Genomic DNA, 20,743 nt, shown 5'->3' with positions numbered 1-20,743 from the left:
TCTAGATGGAGAAAGAGGCACTCCCTATCATATTTCTATGAGGTACTAACGAGCCTGGAAGCACCTCAAGATCTTAATTTTATTCAAGCATGGGAAAGAGACTTGGGGATAACGTTCTCCCAAAGTCAGAAGGATAAGATTTTAAAATCTACTCATAAAACATCAGTTGCAAGCAGGTATCAGGAGGGAGGATATAAAATCCTCACCAGATGGTACAGAACACCATCTGCACTACATAAAATATTCCCACAGGTTCCAAGTGTATGTTGGCGTTGTATGGAGTCAGAGGGCACGATGTTGCATATATTCTGGGAATGTGAGAAGATTAGGGGATTTTGGAAAATGGTTGAGGAAACGGTTAAGGACATTACAGGTGTGTCTCTTGGAGAAAATCCAGCAGCATTCCTATTAAATGATGTCCCCATGTCGGTGGAAAAATATAAAAACTCCCTGCTTAAACATCTTCTCACGGCAGCGAGGACCTGTATTCCGGCCCTGTGGAAAAGTACAGTCCCGCCGACTAGAGCACAGTGGTGGGTCAGAATTGCAGAAATACAACAAATGGAGAATTTGACTCTGATGTTGAAAGAACAGGATGAGAAATATTGGAAGATATGGGCCCCCTACTTAACTTATAGAAGGGGAGAACAAGAGAGGTAGGTCATGTGAGATCGATTGGGAATGGGGAGGGGGTATCCCCCCCATCCCCCCTCCCTTTGTTTTTTTTTGTTTTTTTTTTGGCTTTAGAGGGTGGGGGAGGGGGGTAGGGCTAGGAAAAGAAAAAAGGAAATTATATATGCTTATTGTATTGAGTAGACAAGATTGAGTAGCATTGAATATGTAATGTATAATGTTGTTATAATTTGAAGATATGGGGATGTGATAAGGTGTAAGAGATGTTATGAAGAGTATGATAAATGCTCTATGTGGAATGTAATATATAATATGTAAAAATAAAATTAAAAAATAAATGAATAAATAAATGACAATGGTCCCAAAATAGTGTCAAAAGTGTCCAATCTGTCCTCCATAATGTCGCAGTCACGATAAAAATCACAGATCGCCACCATTACTAATAAAAAAAATAAATTAATAATAAAAATGCCATAAAACTATCCCCTATTTTGTAGACACTATAACTTTTGCACAAACCAATCAGTATACCCTTATTGCGATTTTTTTACCAAAATATGTAGAAGAATATATATCGGTCTAAATTGAGGAAAAAAAATAGTTTTTTAATGTATTTTTGGGGGATATTTATTATAGCAAAAAGTAAAAAATATTGATTTTTTTCACAATTTTCGCTCTTTTTTTCGTTATAGCGCAAAAAACAAAAAGCGCGGAGGTGATCAAATACCACCAAAAAAAGCTCTATTTGTGGAAGAAAAAGGACGTCTATTTTGTTAGGGTACAGCGTTGCACGACCACGCAATGGTCAGTTAAAGCGACGCAGTGCCAAATCGCAAAAAATGGCCCGGTCATTCAGTAGCCAAATCTTCCGGGGCTGAAGTGGTTAAGATACTATATTTACTTTGCTGTGAAACATTGCAGTAGCAGAACATGTCCAGTTTTCTAACGATCTGTTCCAGCCCTACAGCCCAAAGTATAAAGAGGAGAACAAAATTACATTATTATAATAAAACAAATACACAGTTATTTACAGTGTTTAATGTTTAAATAGAAGAAATGCAACACCTAAAGATTAAAACTAGCCAACAGGACAACCAGACAGATCATTTAAATTGTCCAAAGCTCTGAAGACCCATAAAAGATGTGGTTCATCCAAAATAAATGCCAGGTTGCATGTACAGTATATACGTGATTCTGCACTTCCGCCTAGGGGGTCCACACACCCACCAGCAGAAGCCGATCTGTGGGTGCCGGGCACTGGATGTCCACCGGCACCCGCCGATCATTGGGCAGAGACAAAGAAAGGGGCTCTGCCTATGTAAACAAGGAAGAGCTCCGTACTGACAGGGGGGTAGTGATGGATTTTGAGTACCTGTAAAGCAGTGAATAAAATCCATAATTTCCCTTAGTAAAAGCACCCAACACAGTACACAAAAACACTGGCTAGGCACACAGTTAATCCTTTGATTGCCCCCCTTCCCAGCCAGTGTCATTAGTACAGTGACAGTGCCTATTTGTAGCACTGATCACTGTATTAGTGTCACTGGTTCCCACAAAGTTTTAAAAGTGTCAAATAGTGTCTGATTGTCCACCACAAAATTGCAGTCCCACTATAAGTTTCTGATCGCCACCAATACTAGTATAAAAAAATAAATAAATAAAAATTCCAGTATACAGGTGATACTCGGAAAATTTGAATATCGTGCAAAAGTTCATTTATTTCACTAATGCAAATTAAAAGGTGAAACTAATATATGAGATAGACTCATTACATGCAAAGCAAGATAGTTCAAGCTGTGATTTGTCATAATTGTGATGATTATGGTTTACAACTCATGAAAACCCTAAATCCACAATCTCGGAAAATTAGAATATTACATGCAATCAATAAAACAAGGATTCTACATCGAACAATATCGGACCTCTAAAAAGTAGAAGCATGCATATGTACTCAGTACTTGGTTTGGGCCACTTTTGCAGCAATTACTGCCTCAATGTGGCGTGGCATGGAAGCTATCAGCCTGTGGCACTGCTGAGGTGTTATGGAAGACCAGGATGCTTAATAGCAGCCTTCAGCTCTTCTGCATTGTTTGGTCTCATGTCTCTCATCTTTCTCTTGGCAATGCCCCATAGATTCTCTATGGGGTTCAGGTCAGGCAAATTTTCTGGCCAATCAAGCACAGTAATCCCACGGTCATTGAACCAGATTTTGGTGCTTTTGTCAGCATCCCCATAGAGCTTGTCTGCGGAAGGAAGCATGAAGTGCTCCAAAATCTCCTGGTAGATGGCTGCGTTGACCCTGGACTTAATGAAGCACAGTGGACCAACACCAGCAGATGACATGTCTCCTCAAATCAACACAGACTGTGGAAACTTCACACTGGACTTCAAACATCTTGCAGTGTGTGTCTCTCCATTCTTCCTCCATACTCTGGGTTATTGGTTTCCAAATGAGATGCAAAATTTGCTCTCATCAGAAAAGAGGACTTTGGACCACTAAGCAACAGACCAGGTCTGTTTTTCTTTAGCCCAGGTAAGATGCTTCTGACGTTGTTTGTTGTTCAGGAGTGGCTTGACAAGAGGAATACGACATTTGAAGACCATGTCCAGGATCCGTCTGTGTGTGGTGGCTCTTGATGCACTGACTTCAGCCTCAGTCCACTCCTTGTGAAAGTCCCCAACACTTTTGAATGGCCTTTTTCTGACAATCCTCTCCAGGCTGCAGTCATCCCTGCTGCTTCTGCACCTTTTTCTTCTACACTTTTCCCTTCCACATAACTTTCTATTAATGTGCTTTGATACAGCACTTTGGGAACATCCAACTTCTTTTGCAATTACCTTTTGAGGCTTTCCTTCCTTATGGAGGGTGTTAATGATGGTTTTCTGCACAACTGTCAGGTCAGCAGTCTTTCCCATGATTGTGATTCCTACTGAACCAGACTGAGAGAATATTTAAAGGCTCAGGAACCCTTTGCAGGTGTTATGGCTTAATTAGCTGATTAGAGTGGGGCACTTTGAGCCTAGAATAGTGCACCTTTTCACAATATTCTAATTTCCTGAGATTGTGGATTTGGGGTTTTCATGAGCTGTAAGCCATAATCATCACAATTATGACAAATCACGGCTTGAACTATCTTGCTTTGCACGTAATTAGTCTATCTCATATATTAGTTTCACCTTTTAAGTTGCATTAGTGAAATAAATGAACTTTTGCACGATATTCTAATTTTTCGAGTATCACCTGTATATACTATAGTTTGTGAACGCTATAACTTTTGTTCAAACCAATCAATATACGCTTATTGGGATTTTTGTTTACCAAAAACATGTTTGTTTTTATTTGCCAAAATCATTTTTTACCAAAACATAAAACAAAATACATATTGGCCTAAACTGATAAGAAATTTGATTTTTTTCAATTTTTTTTATTGGATATGTTTTATAGCAAAAAGTAAAAAAAAATATTTTTTTTTTGTTTATAGCGCAAAAAATAAAAAACACAGTGGTGATCAAATACCTCCAAAAGAAAGCTCTATTTGTGGGAAAAAAGGATATTAATTTTATTTTGGTAGTGTTGCATGACCGCACAATTGTCAGTTAAAATAACGCAGTGCTGTATTGCAAAAAAATGGCCTGGTCATGTTCTTCCGAATGTCAAGTGGTTATAACATACAAAAAATATACAATAGGGTCTTAAGCCCCTAGATTCAGTCTAATGCCCCATACACACGGTCGGATTTTCCGACGGAAAATGTGTGATAGGACCTTGTTGTCGGAAATTCCAACCGTGTGTAGGCTCCATCACACATTTTCCATCGGAATTTCCGACACACAAAGTTTGAGAGCTTGCTATAAAATTTTCCGACAACAAAATCCGTTGTTGGAATTTCCGATAGTGTGTACACAAATCCGACGCACAAAGTGCCACGCATGCTCAGAATAAATTAAGAGACGAAAGCTATTGGCTACTGCCCGTTTATAGTCCCAATGTACGTGTACGTCACCGCGTTCAGAACGATCAGATTTTCTGATAACTTTGTGTGAACATGTGTATGCAAGACAAGTTTGAGCCAACATCAGTCGGAAAAAATCCATGGATTTTGTTGTCGGAATGTCTGTTCAATGTGTCCGACCGTGTGTGCAGGGCATTAAACTAAAATATCATTGGGGGGGGCTGATGTTTTAGGTGTCTACCTCACTTTATTTTCAGGTACAAATTGATATAATTTGTGGATAAGAATATGGGAAGGAGGCTGCAATATTTAATATATTGGCAATTTAAAAAGGGGGGCTTTATGTGCCCTTGAAACAATTACACAAAAGGAGAAATGTATATAGGTGGGACAAAACGAATACATTACACATTAATTTAATGTTAGACCATTATTAATAATATACACAAGATGGTGGTATTGCATTAAAAATGAAGAATCTTTTTTCTGTATTGCCATGTGTGTTTTTTGCATAAAGGAACTGCAGACAAAAAAAAAAAAAGTTATAATTTCTGAAATAAAAAATGTGAAGTGAAAAGATATACCGTACTTGTCAACCCTAATGTTTTAGATAAAGTGCCCTGTTATTTTCTAGGCAGCAGAAAATTTAGAAAAGGGAGCCTGTCTCATATAGTATCTTGCTTAAAGGGGTTATAAACCCTTTAAATATACCCTGTGAGGGGACTATCCTCACGTGATACACAGAGATGAAACAAATCCTCCTAAAAAATATCTGTAGTATTCTCTTCTCTACATCCGTTCAAAGTCCAGAATTTAATAATAAAGCTTGTCTGAGCTGTCAGAAAAAAAGGGGGGTAGAGAGCTGAAGTTATACTTTGCAGAGCTCAGTGACGAGAGGTCTAAGAGCTGATTGGAGGGAAGAGACATGCCCCCCTTCACAGAACATACAGGAACAGAACTGAGACATTCAGTCAGCTAGAGGTCACTCCCCTGTCACCATTTTTCTCTTGGTGTCATGAAAACTTGTCAGAAGTGACTCAGGCTGATAGCAAAGGAGCACAGATGCCAACAGAAATTACACGCAGTGCTCTTAACCACTTGCTTAGTGGGCACTTAAAACCCCCCTCCTGCCCAGACCAATTTTCAGCTTTCAGCGCTGACGCACTTTGAATGACAATTGCGCGGTCATACAACACTGTACCCAAATGAAATTTTTATCATTTTTTTCCCACAAATAGAGCTTTCTTTTGGTGGTATTTAATCACAGCTGGGATTTTTATTTTTTGCTAAACAAACAAAAAAAGATGGAAAATTTTGAAAAAAAAAAAAAATCATGTTTCATAGTTTGTTATAAAATTTTGCAAACAGGTAATTTTTCTCCTTCATTGATATGCGCTGATGAGGCGGCACTGGTGGGCACTGATAGGCTGCACTGATGGGCACGAATAGGCACAGTTAAGGTGGTACTGATAGGCACTGATAGGCACAGTTAAGGTGGCACTGATGGGGACAGATAAGGCGGTACTGATGGGCACAGATAAGGCGGCACTGATAACCACTGATGGGCCCTGATGGGTGGCACGGATGGTTGGCACTGATGGGCACTGATAGGTACCACTGATAGGTGGCACTGATGGGCGGCACTGATGGGCGGCACTGATGGGCACTGATGGGCGGCACTGATGGGCACTTATGGGCACTGGTAGGTGACACTGATGGGCACTGATAGGTGACACTGATGTGCAGCACTGTTGTTGACGCACTGATTGTGGAAACTGATGGGTGGCACTGTGGGCACTGATGGATGGCACTGTGGGCACTGATGGGTGATGCTGGTGGACGGCACTGCTGCCTATTGCTAGGTGGCACTGGCAGGGGGCACAGGTGGGCACTGAGGATCTGCAGCAGCTCGTCAGCGCTGTCAGCGCGAGGAGAAAAAATAGCCGATTACCAGCTCTGTTGACATCACATGATCAGCTGTCATTGGCTAACAGCTGATCACGTGGTAAGGGGTCGGATCGACCCCTTACTCTGATCTGTGATCAGGCGAGTCTCATAGGCCTGCAGGGGGCGCGCAGGCCACTCGTGCAGGGGACAATGTCAATGGCTATTGCGCAGATCTGAAGTGGTTAATTGAAACAAGCACACACTACAGAGGAATATGCTTTGTTCATTTTTCATGCCTGAGGTTTATAACCACTTTAAGTTGGATTTGCCCAGCATTTAGCAATTATAAGTAGTGACAATGTACTTAGAGTAGATCTAATAGTAGCAGCAGCAGGAGGGGAGGAGCGGGCATAACAGTTCCATGACTTTGCTCTTGAGGGGACTGAAACCGGAGCATACAGCATTGGAGCTCCAGAAGTTATTTTCCTGGAGCACAATATTCCTCTCAGATGTAAATTAACCACTTAAGGACCAAGCCTCTTTCTGAGATTTGGTGTTTACAAGTTAAAAACATTTTTTTTGCTAGAAAATTACTTAGAACCCCCAAACATTATATATATTTTTTTCTAACACCCTAGAGAATAAAATGTTGCAATACTTTCTGTCAAACCGTATTTGCGCAGCGGTCTTACAAGGGGAAAAAAATACACTTTTTTAAATTAAAAAATAAGACAACAGTAAATTTAGCCCAATTTTTTTAATATTGTGAAAGATAATGTTACGCTGAGTAAATTGATACCCAACATGTCACGCTTCAAAATTGCGCCTGCTTGTGGAATGGCGACAAACTTTTACCCCTTAAAAATCTCCATAGGCGACGTTTAAAAAATTCTACAGGTTGCATGTTTTGAGTTACAGAGGAGTTCTAGGGCTTGAACTATTGCTCTCTCTCTACCGATCGCGGCGATACCTCACATGTGTGGCTTGAACACCGTTTTTATATGCGGGCGCTACTCACCTATGCGTTCGTTTCTGCACGCGTGCTCGGCGGGACGGGGCGCGTTTAAAATTTTATTTTTATTTTTCTTATTTATTTTACCTTTTATGTTTTATTTTTACACTGTTCTTTAAAAAAAAATGTGTCACTTTTATTCCTATTACAAGGAATGTAAACATCCCTTGTAATAGAAAAAAGCATTACAGGACCTCTTAAATATAAGATCTCGGGTCAAAAAGACCTCAGATCTCATATTTACACTAAAATGCAATAATAATAAAAAAAAAAATTAAATGTCATTTGAAAAAATAAAATGTCTCTTTAAGAGCTATGGGCGGAAGTGACGTTTTGAGGTCGCTTCCACCCTGCAATGGCATGGTGACGGGTGGGGGCCATCTTCCCCTCACTCATCTTTATACCTAACAGGACACAGGACCCGATTGCCTCCGCCGCTACAAACGGCTCTGGTAAGCAACCGAGGGCACTGGAGCGCGGCGGGAGGGGGGGCCCTGCTGATAAAAGTGATTTTGTGGCGAATCCGCCGCAGAGACCACTTTTATCTGAAAAGAATACCAGGGTTATGGTAGCTAGCTGCTGCCATAACAACGATATCCCTCTTCAAAGTACTGACGTAAAACGATGGCAGGCGGTCCGTAAGTGGTTAAAGAGATAAGTCCATGAGGTGGCAGGCACCTCATTGGCCTTAACTTATGATATGCCTTCAGTTTTTACAAAAGAACACAATTTTTGGAGTTCAGCTTTTAATAGCAAGGTTAAGCACAAATTTACTAGAGACAAAGAGCACAGACTGGGGATATACTACAAGGGTTAAAATACTGCAGAGCACTGTTATAATACAGAGGTGTAAAACTGGTCAGTCGCCAGATAGATTTCATCATATATAATAGGCCTAACTGGTGTATGCCTAACTTTTAATTTATCTATGGGGGTTGCAGAGAATGTCAGTCATATAATATGAGGTGGCTCAGGTTCTTGCAATAAGGCAAAAGTTTAGATATGCATCTAAAACCGCCACTCTCCTGAAAAACAATCCATGTTCAGATCACATTTCAGAGGTGATTGACAGGTGTGAATCGCCTTAGTGCCACCCTTTTCACCAAATTTTTGCTGAACAAACACGCCACATTGAAAGGGTTAACTGCTCATTTAGGTCTAGGGGCATAGAAAAATTTAATTTTTCTTCATACTTACCTGTAAAATCCATTTATTTGAGTACATCATGGGACACAGAGCAGCCAAATACATTACTACCTGGGTTATGCGCCACCTATAGGTGAATGGGCATTGGTAGAATAACCAAAAACAGGAAGTGATCCCCTGTATAACCCCTCACATACAGGAAGTACTCCAGTTTAATAGCAAGCAATGAACTCCCAAAAAGAGAGGGGAGGGACCTTTGTGTCCCGTGATGTACTCAAAGAAATGTATTTTACAGGTATGAAGTAAGTATGAAGAAAAAATCCAATTTTCTTTCTCGTTCATCACGGGACACAGAGCAGCCATATACATTACTACCTGGGACATCCTAGAGCAATAGCCTTGAGGGAAGGGAGACACACTGTATGAAAACACCATAAGATTTATACAGCAGCCCGTAAGACACTACAGTCAAAAGCCGTGTCCTCTGCTGCCTTAACATCCACCTGACAAAATCTTGTGAATGTATGTACCGGAGACCAAGTAGCAGCCTTGCAAATCTGCGCCACTGACGCTTGATGACGAAAAGCCCAGGAGGTTCCAACACCCCTGGTAGAATGCTCTCTAACCCCAAAGAGAGGAACTTTACTTTTCAGGCCATAGGCCTGAATGATTAACCGGCAAATCCAAAGTGAAATGGACACCCTAGAAGCCGCTTGACCCTTCTTGGGGCCTTCCGGCAAAACTTCTGATGCTTGCAGACTTTTCCAGGTAGACTCTGACTGCCAGCACCACATCCAAAAGGTGCAACTGCTTCTCTTCTGGCAAGCCAGCCTGAGAGAAAAAAGAAGGTAGAACAATGTCCTTATTTGAATGAAATTCAGAAACTACCTTGGGCAAAAAGGACGGAACAGGACGTAGCACCACTTTATCATGGTGCAAAATCAAATACTGTTTCTTACAGGAAAGGGCCGCCAATTCGGAGATCCTTCCAGCCGAAGTAATTGCAAAAAGAAAAGCCAACTTCCGTGTCAAAAGAACTAATGGAACTTAGTTGACTGGTTCATAAGGCTGCTCCTGTAGCACCGACAAAACCAAATTCAAATCCCAAGGGCAAATAGGTAATTTAATGGGAGGCAGTAAGTGAGTTACTCCCTGAAGAAATGTCCAGACCAGGGAATGTGAAGCCAAAGGCTTCTGGAAGTACACTGATAAAGCTGTTGTTGTCAAGGCTAATCTTTTAGCTAAGCCTGACTGAAGAAAAGAGAGTATCCTCTCTACCAAATATCTGCGAGGATGCCAACTTCTGGCCTCACACCACGCAATGTAAGCCTTCCAAACCCTGTGATAAACCTTCCTGATGACCGCCTTTCTGGCATTTACCAATGTAGTTACCACTGGTCCTGAGATACCATGATCTCCTAGCACCCTGGCTTCAATAGCCACGCCGTCCAATTCAGCGAGCGTAAATTCCGGTGTAATATAGGCCCCTGGGACAGTAGATTGAGCCGGAGCGGAAGCATCCAAGGCTTGCCTACTGCTAATCCCACTACCTCCGGGTACCAGGCCCTCCTGGTCCAGGCCGGAGCTACCAGAATGACTGATGTCATCTCCTCTCGGGAATGCATAAATCAAAGAGAACTGAGTTAAGGGAACTACCAGAGCATCTATCCCGATCGCAAGTGGATCTCTTGCTCTAGATACAAACTGCTGAATATTGCAGCTGAACCTGGATGCCAGCAGGTCTACATCCGGTGTACCCCACCGCTGGCAAATCTGCATAAACACCTGTGGGTGCAGAGACCATTCTCCTGGATGTATCTGTTGGTGGCTGAGATAGTCTTCCAGTTGTCTACCCCTAGAATGTGGACAAAAGACATCATTGGCACATGCCTTTCTGCCCAAGATAACACATGACTGACCTCCATGTGGGTCAGACGACTCTTGGTGCCACCCTGATGGTTGACATAGGCCACAGCCGTGCCATTGTCGGTTTGCACCCTTACCGGGTGACCCTGTAACTTTGACGTCCAATAATTCAGCGCAAGGTGTATTGCCCGCAGCTCTAGCACATTGATGGGAAATCCCTGTTCCTTCAGAGTCCATTTCCCCTGGACTGTGGAACTTTCCATGATTGTGCCCCAGCCAGAAGGACTGGCATCTGTGGTCACCACCTTCCACGACAGTGGAAGAAAAGACCTTCCCTGTACCAGATTCTGGTCTACTAACCACCAAGCCAGACTTCCTCGAGCCTTGGGGGTTATGATCATGCAGGAATCCAAAGCCTGCATCTTCCTGCTCCATGCAGACAGAATGCTCTGCTGCAATGCCCTAGAATGGAACTGGGCATATGGAATTGCCTTGAATGAGGAAACCATCCTTCCCAGAAGACTCATACAGGGTCGGACAGATAAGTGTCTCTTTCGGCTTACCTGCTGAACCTGATCCTTTAGGGCATCGACCCTTCTTGGAGGCAAGAACAATCTTGCCTGGACTGTGTCCGTAACAAGGCCTAACTATTCCAGACTTTCAACTGGTTTTAGGGCCAATTTCTCAGAATTTATGATCCATCTGAGATGTTCCAGGAATTGGACCATAAAGGTAACGTTCCTTATCAAAACCTGCAGCGATTGATCCCTGAGTAGGAGATCATCTAAGTAGCCTGCAATCAAGATCCCTCGAGATCTTAGAACACCCAGTACAGCCGCTAGGATCTTTGTGAAGACCTGGGGTGTGGTTGCGAGCCCAAAGGGCAGAGCAACAAACTGGAAATGTTGTTCCTTTATGACAAAGCACAAAAAAAAATTGGCACATGCATGTATGCATCCCTAATATCTATGGATGCCAGAAAATCTCCTTCTTGGAGAGAGGTCACGACAGAACATACTGATTCCATCTGAAAGGGCCGCACTGAGAGATAATGGTTCAGTGCTCTTAGATCCAGAATTGGTCTTATGTTGCCATTTGACTTTGGAACCGTAAATAGATTTGAATAAAACCCTGTTCCCCTTTCGGGAACTGGGACCTCCATGATCACCCCCTGCCACCTTAAATGGTCTAGTGCTTGGAGTAATAAGCCCTTTCTTGAAAGGTCTGTGGGAACGCTGGACCTGACAAATCTTTGAGGAGGGTAAGAGTGTAATTCCAGCCTGTACCCCTGAGACACTGTGGAGATGACCCACCTGTCCTAAATTAGCATTCCCCACAATCCCGCAAACTGCAGCAACCTTTCCCCCACCCGCAGGAGTGGTGGTGTCTCTTCACAAGGAAGGTATGGTGCCAGTATTAGCAGACTTTTGGACCCACGGCCTCTTTTGGCCCTGGCCCTGCTGTTTACCTTTGGCAGCAGATCCCTGGTGCCGTCGGAACTGCCTACGGCCTGAAAAACTGAGTAATTAGCACATGTCACCTTAAAAGAGGCCGTGTTTCTACCTTTTTCCCAGGAAAGAGGGAACTCTTTCCTCCAGATATCTTTTGGATGTACTTATCAAGATCATCCCCAAACAAATGTTCTCCATGAAAAGAAAAACCAGCTAGCATCCTCTTACAAGGGAGCTCTGCTGACCAGCATTTTTGCCATAAAATACTGTGCATGTGCACAGACAAAAAAGCCATGTGGGAGATCTGCTGCATGGAGTCTATAAGGTCATCTATAGCAAAGCAAAGAGCCTGAGGCAGATCTGCTCTATCCTGAACAGAATCCTTCAGTAATTTTTTTGGAGGGGAGTGGGTACCCTGTTTTTAGAGGCACCCAGCTCCCACTTCCTCCCCTGGCTCCACTGCGCTGGAAGGAAGATCACCTCTCCCCCCTCCCTCCCTGCAATCTTCTGGAACACATCACATGTCCCAGAAGATTGCCTAGCAATTCACAGCAGGCAGCACAGATTGCACATGCGCAGTGCGCACCCGGCTGTGAAGCCAAAGCCGGGTGCTCACAGTAAGAATGCCAGCACTGCAGAGAGGAGGGGGAGAGGAGCGAGGCTTCTTTCACCCGCATCACTGGACCATGGGACAGGTGAGTGTCTGATTATTAAAAGTCAGCAGCTACACTTTTTGTAGCTGCTGACTTTTAAATGGGTGGAACTCCACTTTAAGCCTTCAAGTACACTGCTGCTGAAAAACGGACGTTTAGGAGCAGTTGGAAACAGTTGGAAACTCAACTGCTTTGGCAATGCTAACATGTATTTGGTCCTGCCAATAAAGCTTATTTGAATTTGAGAGAGAGAGACACACACAGACAGACACAGACAGAGAGAGAGACAGACACAGACAGAGGGAGAGGGAGACACGGACAGAGAGAGAGACAGACAGAGACAGACAGACACAGACAGAAAGAGGCAGACACAGAGACAGACAGACAGATATACACAGACAGACAGAGACAGACAGACAGACCGAGAGGCAGACACAGTCAGAGAGAGAGACAGACAGAGAGAGAGCGACACACACACACACATAGACAGACATAGACAGAGAGAGAGAGAGAGAGAGACAGACACAGATAGAGAGAGACAGACACAGACAGACAGAGAGAGAGAGATAGACACGTACAGAGAGAGACAGACATGGACAGAGAGAGACAGAGAGAGACAGATAGAGAGAGACAGACAGAGAGAGAGAGAGACACACAGAGAGATAGACAGGCAGAGAGAGACATAGAGAGAGAGAGAGACAGACACAGACAGAGAAATATAGACAGGTAGAGACAAATTAAGAAAGAGAGACAGACACAGAGAGAGAGACAGAGAGTTTCTTATAGAAACTCAACTACTTTGGCAATGCTAACATGTATTTGGTCCTGCCAATAAAGCTTATTTGAATTTGAATTTGAGAGAGAGAGACAGACAGACACGGATAAACAGAGAGACAGACAGAAAGAGGCAGACAGACACAAGCAGAGAGAGAGAGAGACAGATACCAACAGAGAGAGACAGACAGACAGAGAGGCAGACACAGACAGAGAGAGACAGGCAGAGAGAGAGACACACAGACAGACAGAGAGAGAGAGACACACACACACATACACAGAGAGAGACAGACATAGAGAGAGACAGAGACAGACACAGAGAGAGACAGACAAAGACAGAGAGAGAGACACAGACAGAGAGAGAGAGAGACAGACAGGCATACAGAGAGAGAGACAGACACAGACAGAGAGAGAGAAACAGACACAGACAGAAAGAGAGACAGAGAGTGAGAGAGAGTCAGACACAGAGAGAGAGGGAGATACAGACAAGGAGAGGCAGACACAGAGACAGACAGACAGACACAGCCAGAGAGAGACAGAGAGAGACAGACACCAGCAGAGAGAGAGAGAGAGAGACACACCAGCAGAGAGAGAGAGACAGGCAGACAGACAGAGAGAGAGGCAGACAGAGAGAGAGACAGGCACAGACAGAGGGACACACACACAGACAGAGACACAGACAGAGAGAGAGAGAGGACAGACAGAGAGAGAGACAGACACAGACAGAGATAGAGACAGAGAGAGACACACACATATACAGAGAGAGAGTCAGACACAGACAGAGAGAGACAGACACAGACAGAGAGAGGGAGAGACACAGATAGAGAGAGAGAGAGACAGACAGACAGACAGAGAGAGAGAGAGAGACAGACAGGCATACAGAGAGAGAAGTAGACACAGACAGAAAGAAACAGACAGAGAGAGAGAGAGAGACAGAGAGAGAGAGAGGGAGACAGAAAGAGACAGACAGGCAGAGAGAGACAGAGAGAGAAAGAGAGAGAGAGAGAAAGACACAGACAGACAGAATCAGAGAGAGAATCCATAGTTAAAGCACACTGCGCTCTCTTCTCTGACAGAATGTCTGAGAAATAGTTAATAATTTACTTGTTTTTCCTGCATTGTGGGCATTTGGGAGGGTCTCCTGTGGTTATTATTATAAAAACGCAGAGTGCGCAGAAAATTTGGGTGTTTGGCAAACTTATGCTTGGCCTGAACCGCTCACCCATTCCTAGTAAAAATATGGAAACCGACTGCTGATAACCAACAGTGAAAAACATCTATTTTACAGCTTTACAGTTTTTTACTAGGGATGGGCGAGCGGTTTGGGCTGAGCATAAGTTCACCAAACATCCACATTTTTTGTGCGCTCAGTGGGTGAACATCCGGCCGAGCACACAAAAAATGTGGGTGTTTGGCGAACTTATGCTTGGCCCGAACTGCTCGCCCATTCCTACTAAAAAACTGGAAACTGACAGCTGATAACCGACAGTGAAAAACGTCCATTTTTACAGCTTTACACTTTTTTACTAGGGATGGGCAAGGGGTTCGGGCCGAGCATAACTTCGCCAAACAACCAAATTTTTTGTGCGCGGCCGAGAGCACAGTCAATAGGCTGTTAAAGAGCAGGGCCTGGAAGCTGGCGACCGCGTCGTTGACAACGCATGAGTCATCAACTGTTAGCGGTCTTCCCCGCTGACTGCTGAATGTAAAAAAGAATTGCCTGCTGAAAGATTTTGGGGAAAAAACAGTGTCGGGTCCCTCACAATGCATTCCAGGCCTCTTCCTGACAACCCTTGGCGGTGGTTGTGGGGGTCTGAGGGCAGGGTGCTTATTAGAATCTGGAAGCCCTCTTTAACAAGGGGGCCCGCCCTCTTTAACAAGGGGGCCCTTAGCTCCCGCCCCCCCCCCCCCATGTAAATGAGTATAAGGTAAAAGGAAAAGTTTCAAAAATAAATACAGACTGAGACAGTTTTTTGAAATTCCTTTATTAAAAAAAATTTAAAATAAAAAAACAATGTTCTCCGATGTAGATCCATCGTCAATCACGCCACCCGCCGCCGTAAAGTGTATAGGACCTGCTGCAGCAACACTGACATAAAGAAAAAAAATACATTTAAATTGATTTTCACCGACCCAGCATGCACTGGTCGGTGATGTCACGAGGGGGGGCAACAGGTGATTTTACCAGGGGGCCCCGCCCTTTACCTATTTAAAAACTGTCAGATGGAGGAGCAGGTATTCGGCAGTCAGTCTTTCCAATGGGCGGAGCATTTTTTCTCTTTTTTTCAGGTCCAGCTGTGCGGCAGGAGTCGTGATTGGTGATGGATCTACATCTGGGGACATTGTTTTTTATTTTTTTTAAATAAAGGAATTGTCAAAAAATATCTAATACCTTTATTTATTTTTGACACTTTTTTGATGAAAAGTAGGGGTATAATGTACCCCATACTCATTCACATGGGGGGGCAGAATCTGGGGGCTCCCTTGTTAAAGGTGGCTTCCAGATTCTGATAAGCCCCTGCCCGCAGAGCCCCACAACCACTGCCCAGGGTTGTCAGGCAGAGCCCCCTGCCCCAAAGCACCCCCCTATGTTGAGGGCATAAGGCCTGGTATGGTTCAGGAGGGGGAACCATACCAGGCCGCATGATCAGATAAGGGTCTGGTATGGATTTTGGGGGATCCCATGCCATTTTTTTTAAATGTTACATAGTTACACGTAGATAGTCAGGTTGAAAAAAGACTCAAGTTCATCCAGTTCAACCACAAAAAAAAATAAAAAAATCCCATATACACAATAATTCACCCACAGTTGTTCCAGAGGAAGGCGAAAAACCTCAGCAAAGCATAATCCAATTTGCTACAGCAGGGGAAAAAATTCCTTCCTGATCCCCCGAGAGGCAATCGGATTTTCCCTGGATCAACTTTACCTATAAATGTTAGTACCCAGTTATATTATGTACATTTAGGAAATGTTGGCATGTGGGTTCCCTTCAAAATCCATACCAGAGCTAAAGGTCTGGTATGGATTTTTAGGGGAGGGACCTATGCCGTTTTTTCTTAAAATTTGGGCGTGGGGTTCCCCTTAAAATCCATACCAGCCCCCTTTGGGGCTGGTATGCATGGGGTGGACCCCACGCTGTCTTTTTAATCTTTCATTTGTATTGCCGGCAATGGCTTGCAACCGCAAGTCAATTTAAATTTAATTTTGCTGCAGCAGGTTCTATACATGGTACAGATGTGCCACTTCACAGGCAGACTAAGGGGACCCCCCAGACACTATATTTAGAGGCATTTTTTACTTTTGTTGTTTCACTTTAAGAATCATTAAAATCAATGCTCCTTTAAAAAAGATTGATTTAAAAAATATTTTTGCATTCATACATGTCTCCCAGGGCAGTACCCAGGCCCCATACCCTTTTTATGGCCAATAACTTGCATATAAACCTTCAAAATGGGGACTTTTGATTATTCATGTTTGGGTCTCACAGGCTTTAATAGAGTTCGTAGCTCAGGGCCAAACCTTTTTCCTGTTCGGGAGTTCTGGTGCAAATTGGACCAGGGGGGTGTTCGGTCCATCACTAACAGTTACATATGGCCAGCTTGGCACAACGTAAGCATGCATACTGTATGTCATGCCTGATTGGCCTGCGGAAGCTGTAAATTACTACAGTAGCCCAAGCTGGTGGCTGGAGTGATCTCCTTGCATTTTTCTGAGTGAATGCAAAGGGTTCTCTGATTGGACCAAGTGAAGAGAAGGGGTAGTTACATCACAGTCTCCACCTCATCCAATCAGAGAATGCTTTGCATTCACGCCCTGTGGCAGTGCTGAGCAAGCGCCTCTCTTTGATTAAAATGCAGAAGGGCACCTGGAAGATTGTAGCCATCTCTCTAGTAGCTTCGACTACTCCTGTTATTTACAGCTTCTACAGAAGTCTACAGAGGTATTAAATATGCAGCTTGGAACAATGTTGGCCCGACTATCTCCTACTCTGTCAACATTTAGACGATCCCTAAAAACGCTTCACTTCAGAGAGGCTTACTCTGCCCCCACCTAACAACTGTACTTTTATTTTCTACATCAGCTCACCACCTACAGTTATTACCTTTTGTATCCCTTGACCCTCTTTCTTAGATTGTAAGCTCTAATGAGCAGGGACTTCTGATTCCTCCTGTATTAAATTGTATTGTAATTGTACTGTCTTCCCTTATGTTGTAATGCGCTGAATAAAATGTTGGCACTATATAAATTCTGTATAATTATAATAATTTAAGTTGAATTTTAAAAAAAATGTTTTAATTAGCATCAGTGTCAGTTGGTGTCAGTGTGTTTTAGGTAGAATAAAAAAAGCAGAATGCACACCACTGACTTCGGTCCCTACTAAACAAATAACACACACATATGTGGTATCGCTGGGCATAGTAGTTCCATTGACTCTGCTCTTGAAGAAACTGAAACCAGAGCATCCAGCATTGGAGCTCCAGAAGTTATCTTCCTGGAGCACAATATTCCTCTCAGATGTAAATTAAAGAGATAAGTCCATGAGGTGTCTTGCGCCTCGTTGGATTTAACTCATGGTATGCCTGCAGTTTCTACAAAATAACAGAATTCCTGGAGTTCAGCTTTAAATTGCAAGGTCAGGCACAAATTTCCTAGAGACAGAGAGCACACACTGGGGATTCACTACAAGCATTAAGGTACTACAGAGGACTGTTAGGGTAAAGTGGCATAAAACTGATCGGTCACTGGCCAATTTTAATTATATATAATAGGCCTAACTAGTGTATGCCTAACTTTTAATTTATCTATGGGGATAGGGGATTGCAGAGAATGTGAGTGATATAATGTGAGGTGGTTCAGGTTCTTAAAATAAGGCTGTGCATCTATACCCACCACTCCTCTGAGAAGCAATCCACGTTCAGATTACTTTTCAAAAAGTCATTGAGACGTCTCCTTGCCACCTGTTTTCACCCAATTGTTGCTGAACAAACATGCTGTATTGAAAGTTAACTGCTCATTTAGGTCTAGGGGGCAAAGAAAAAATGTGCTTACTTGATCCTCTGCTCTTCTGCACTGTGAGACCGGTCCCCACAGCATCTTCCCCCAAACCTCCAGCAGTCTAAGATCTGGATTTCATCAAGACCAAAGCAGGCTCTATACCCCTGCACTGGACTTGATGATGCCAAGGGACAGTCCAGCACTGGTGCATGGGGGAATACTGTCTACCAGAGTAGCTGAGAATCAGATAAACAAAAGTTTTTCTCTCCCCTAAAAGCTTTTCTCTCCTTTCTCTTTCCCCAAGAAAAAATGAGTAGTTAATCCTTGCAGTATGAGTGCAGACCAACTGAGAGGGAGAATTTTGAGTTTTTGCAGAGTTTGGCTTTAAATTGTGTGATGTGTTATTTCTGTATATGGGTGACAGCAGTCGGTTATAACTGGGCAGATATAGGAGACCATGACAGTAACATTTGCATTTCTGTTATTTTACATAGAGGTTATTTCCCTGGAGATTTCATGTGATATAAACAGCTAGAGACAATTGATCTGTGTATGTGACGATCCAGAGACATCAAGATGATTCTGGTGACCTACCTGCTCTGTGGATTTTTTATTTATATACAAGGTATGGAATTGTATTATAGCTCTTATTTCATTTTACAGGTGACATATCATTTATACAAAATACAGGATCTCATTAGGGATTAAAGAAAAACTTTGAAAATGTAAACTGACTGATAACATTTTGGTGTTGTCACACTATAGCAAATATGCTGCCCCACTGGCTGGGCTTCTTTTCCATGGGGCAGCATATTTGCATATCTCCCTTTGTGCTGGGAGCACACCACACAGCGTGCTCCCAGCACAGAGATTGGGGTCTCACTGAGAGCCCCTGGCCCTGTTCTAACGATCAGGACCCGGAACGCCCGATGTCGGGTCACCTGATTGCTGTGATATTCTCTGATTGGCTATCACAGTGATCAGCCACAGTGAAGCCTACCCCTGTTCTTTCTGTCTCTGTGAATGGATGAGACAGATACATTGTATCTTTCTCTGTCCTTGCAGAGATAGAAAAAAAAGTATGTGTAGAAAAAAATAAATAATAATAATTAAAAGGGAAAAAAAGCCTAGATCAAGGTTTGATCTAGAACAGTCCCAGGGTTAGTGTTTGGGTCAATGTCAGGGTCAAAGGTCAAGGTCAAAAGTCAGGGTCTGTGTTTTTTGGACAGGATTTTTAAAAAAATTAGTATCAGTGTCAGTGTCGGTGTGTTTTAGGTAGGATAAAAAAAAGCAAAATGTGCAATATTATTTCTGGGTTGTACTACGGGTACAAACAACAACATACACATACTGTTAGGAGAAGGAAAATTTATTTTGGGTTGTTCTTTGGTGGTAGGTTTTTTTTTAACTATTTTGGGCCAGTTTTTCTTAAATAATAATAAAAAAAAATAAATCTGGAGATATCAATTACCATTTACCACCAAATAAAAGCCCAATATGAACAAAATGAGGTATAATCCACCTGGATACACAAAGTAGTTGTGATGATATGTATAGTTTTACTAACACATATCAAAGTTGCAAAATTAGGCTTAGGCATTAATATTTGTTTTACCCTTAGGCACGAAAGGGGTTAAACAACCGTGAGTTATATACAATTTACATCATTATTTTACACCTGCATTTGTAAACTAAAATCTCTGACTTGCATTTGCTAAGTGTATAGAGATATGAACATGCAATCTTCACCATCCACATTTGTGTAACGTGTATAAATTTTATTTTATCAGATACCTGTTGTGAAGTTGTATTGACTCAGACACCACAATACATTGTGAAATCACCGGGAGACACTCTCACCATTTCATGTACGTCCAGACAAGATCTTTACCATTCTGGAGTAAAGGTGACCCCTTTAATGTGGTTCCAACAAAGACCAGGACAGACACCAAAACCTCTTATTATTAAAGCAACTGAAAGATATTCTGGAGTCCCAGAGAGGTTCAGTGGATCGGGATCTGGAACAAATTATTTTCTTACAATTAAGGAAATGAAAGAAGAAGATGAAGGAAATTTTTTCTGTATGCAACATACAGCAGAACCATACACACAGTGATACACAGCTGTACAATAACTTCATTCCTTCTCCTTAATTACTGGAAGGGCTGTTTGAAGCTGTACTCCAACAATGATATATTTTGCATAGATACATATGGCCAGCTTTTAAGCATGGAAACTTGGAAAAGGCAGCCGCACACCACAATGAGATACCAATAAATACTTATTTATTGTAATGCAGACAGATGCAGTCACAGGAATGAAGGGAAGGTTAACATGTTTCACACATCTTGTGCTTAGTCATAACCAACAAT

At 42.7% G+C, this 20,743-nt stretch overlaps 1 long non-coding RNA gene across 1 annotated transcript; it reads left to right on the top strand.

The window, feature by feature from the left end:
* Positions 1–637: 637 nt before the first annotated feature.
* LOC141125812 (uncharacterized) lies at positions 638–20,500 on the top strand. The gene is made up of 3 exons (XR_012241394.1): positions 638–656; positions 18,866–18,996; positions 20,162–20,500. It is a non-coding gene; the product is annotated as an uncharacterized lncRNA (long non-coding RNA).
* The last annotated feature ends 243 nt before the right edge of the window (positions 20,501–20,743 follow it).

The sequence above is a fragment of the Aquarana catesbeiana genome, linkage group LG01 (genome assembly GCF_042186555.1).
Source record: "Aquarana catesbeiana isolate 2022-GZ linkage group LG01, ASM4218655v1, whole genome shotgun sequence".
NCBI classification, from domain to species: domain Eukaryota; kingdom Metazoa; phylum Chordata; class Amphibia; order Anura; family Ranidae; genus Aquarana; species Aquarana catesbeiana.
This window is presented reverse-complemented; position numbering and strand designations above follow the sequence as displayed.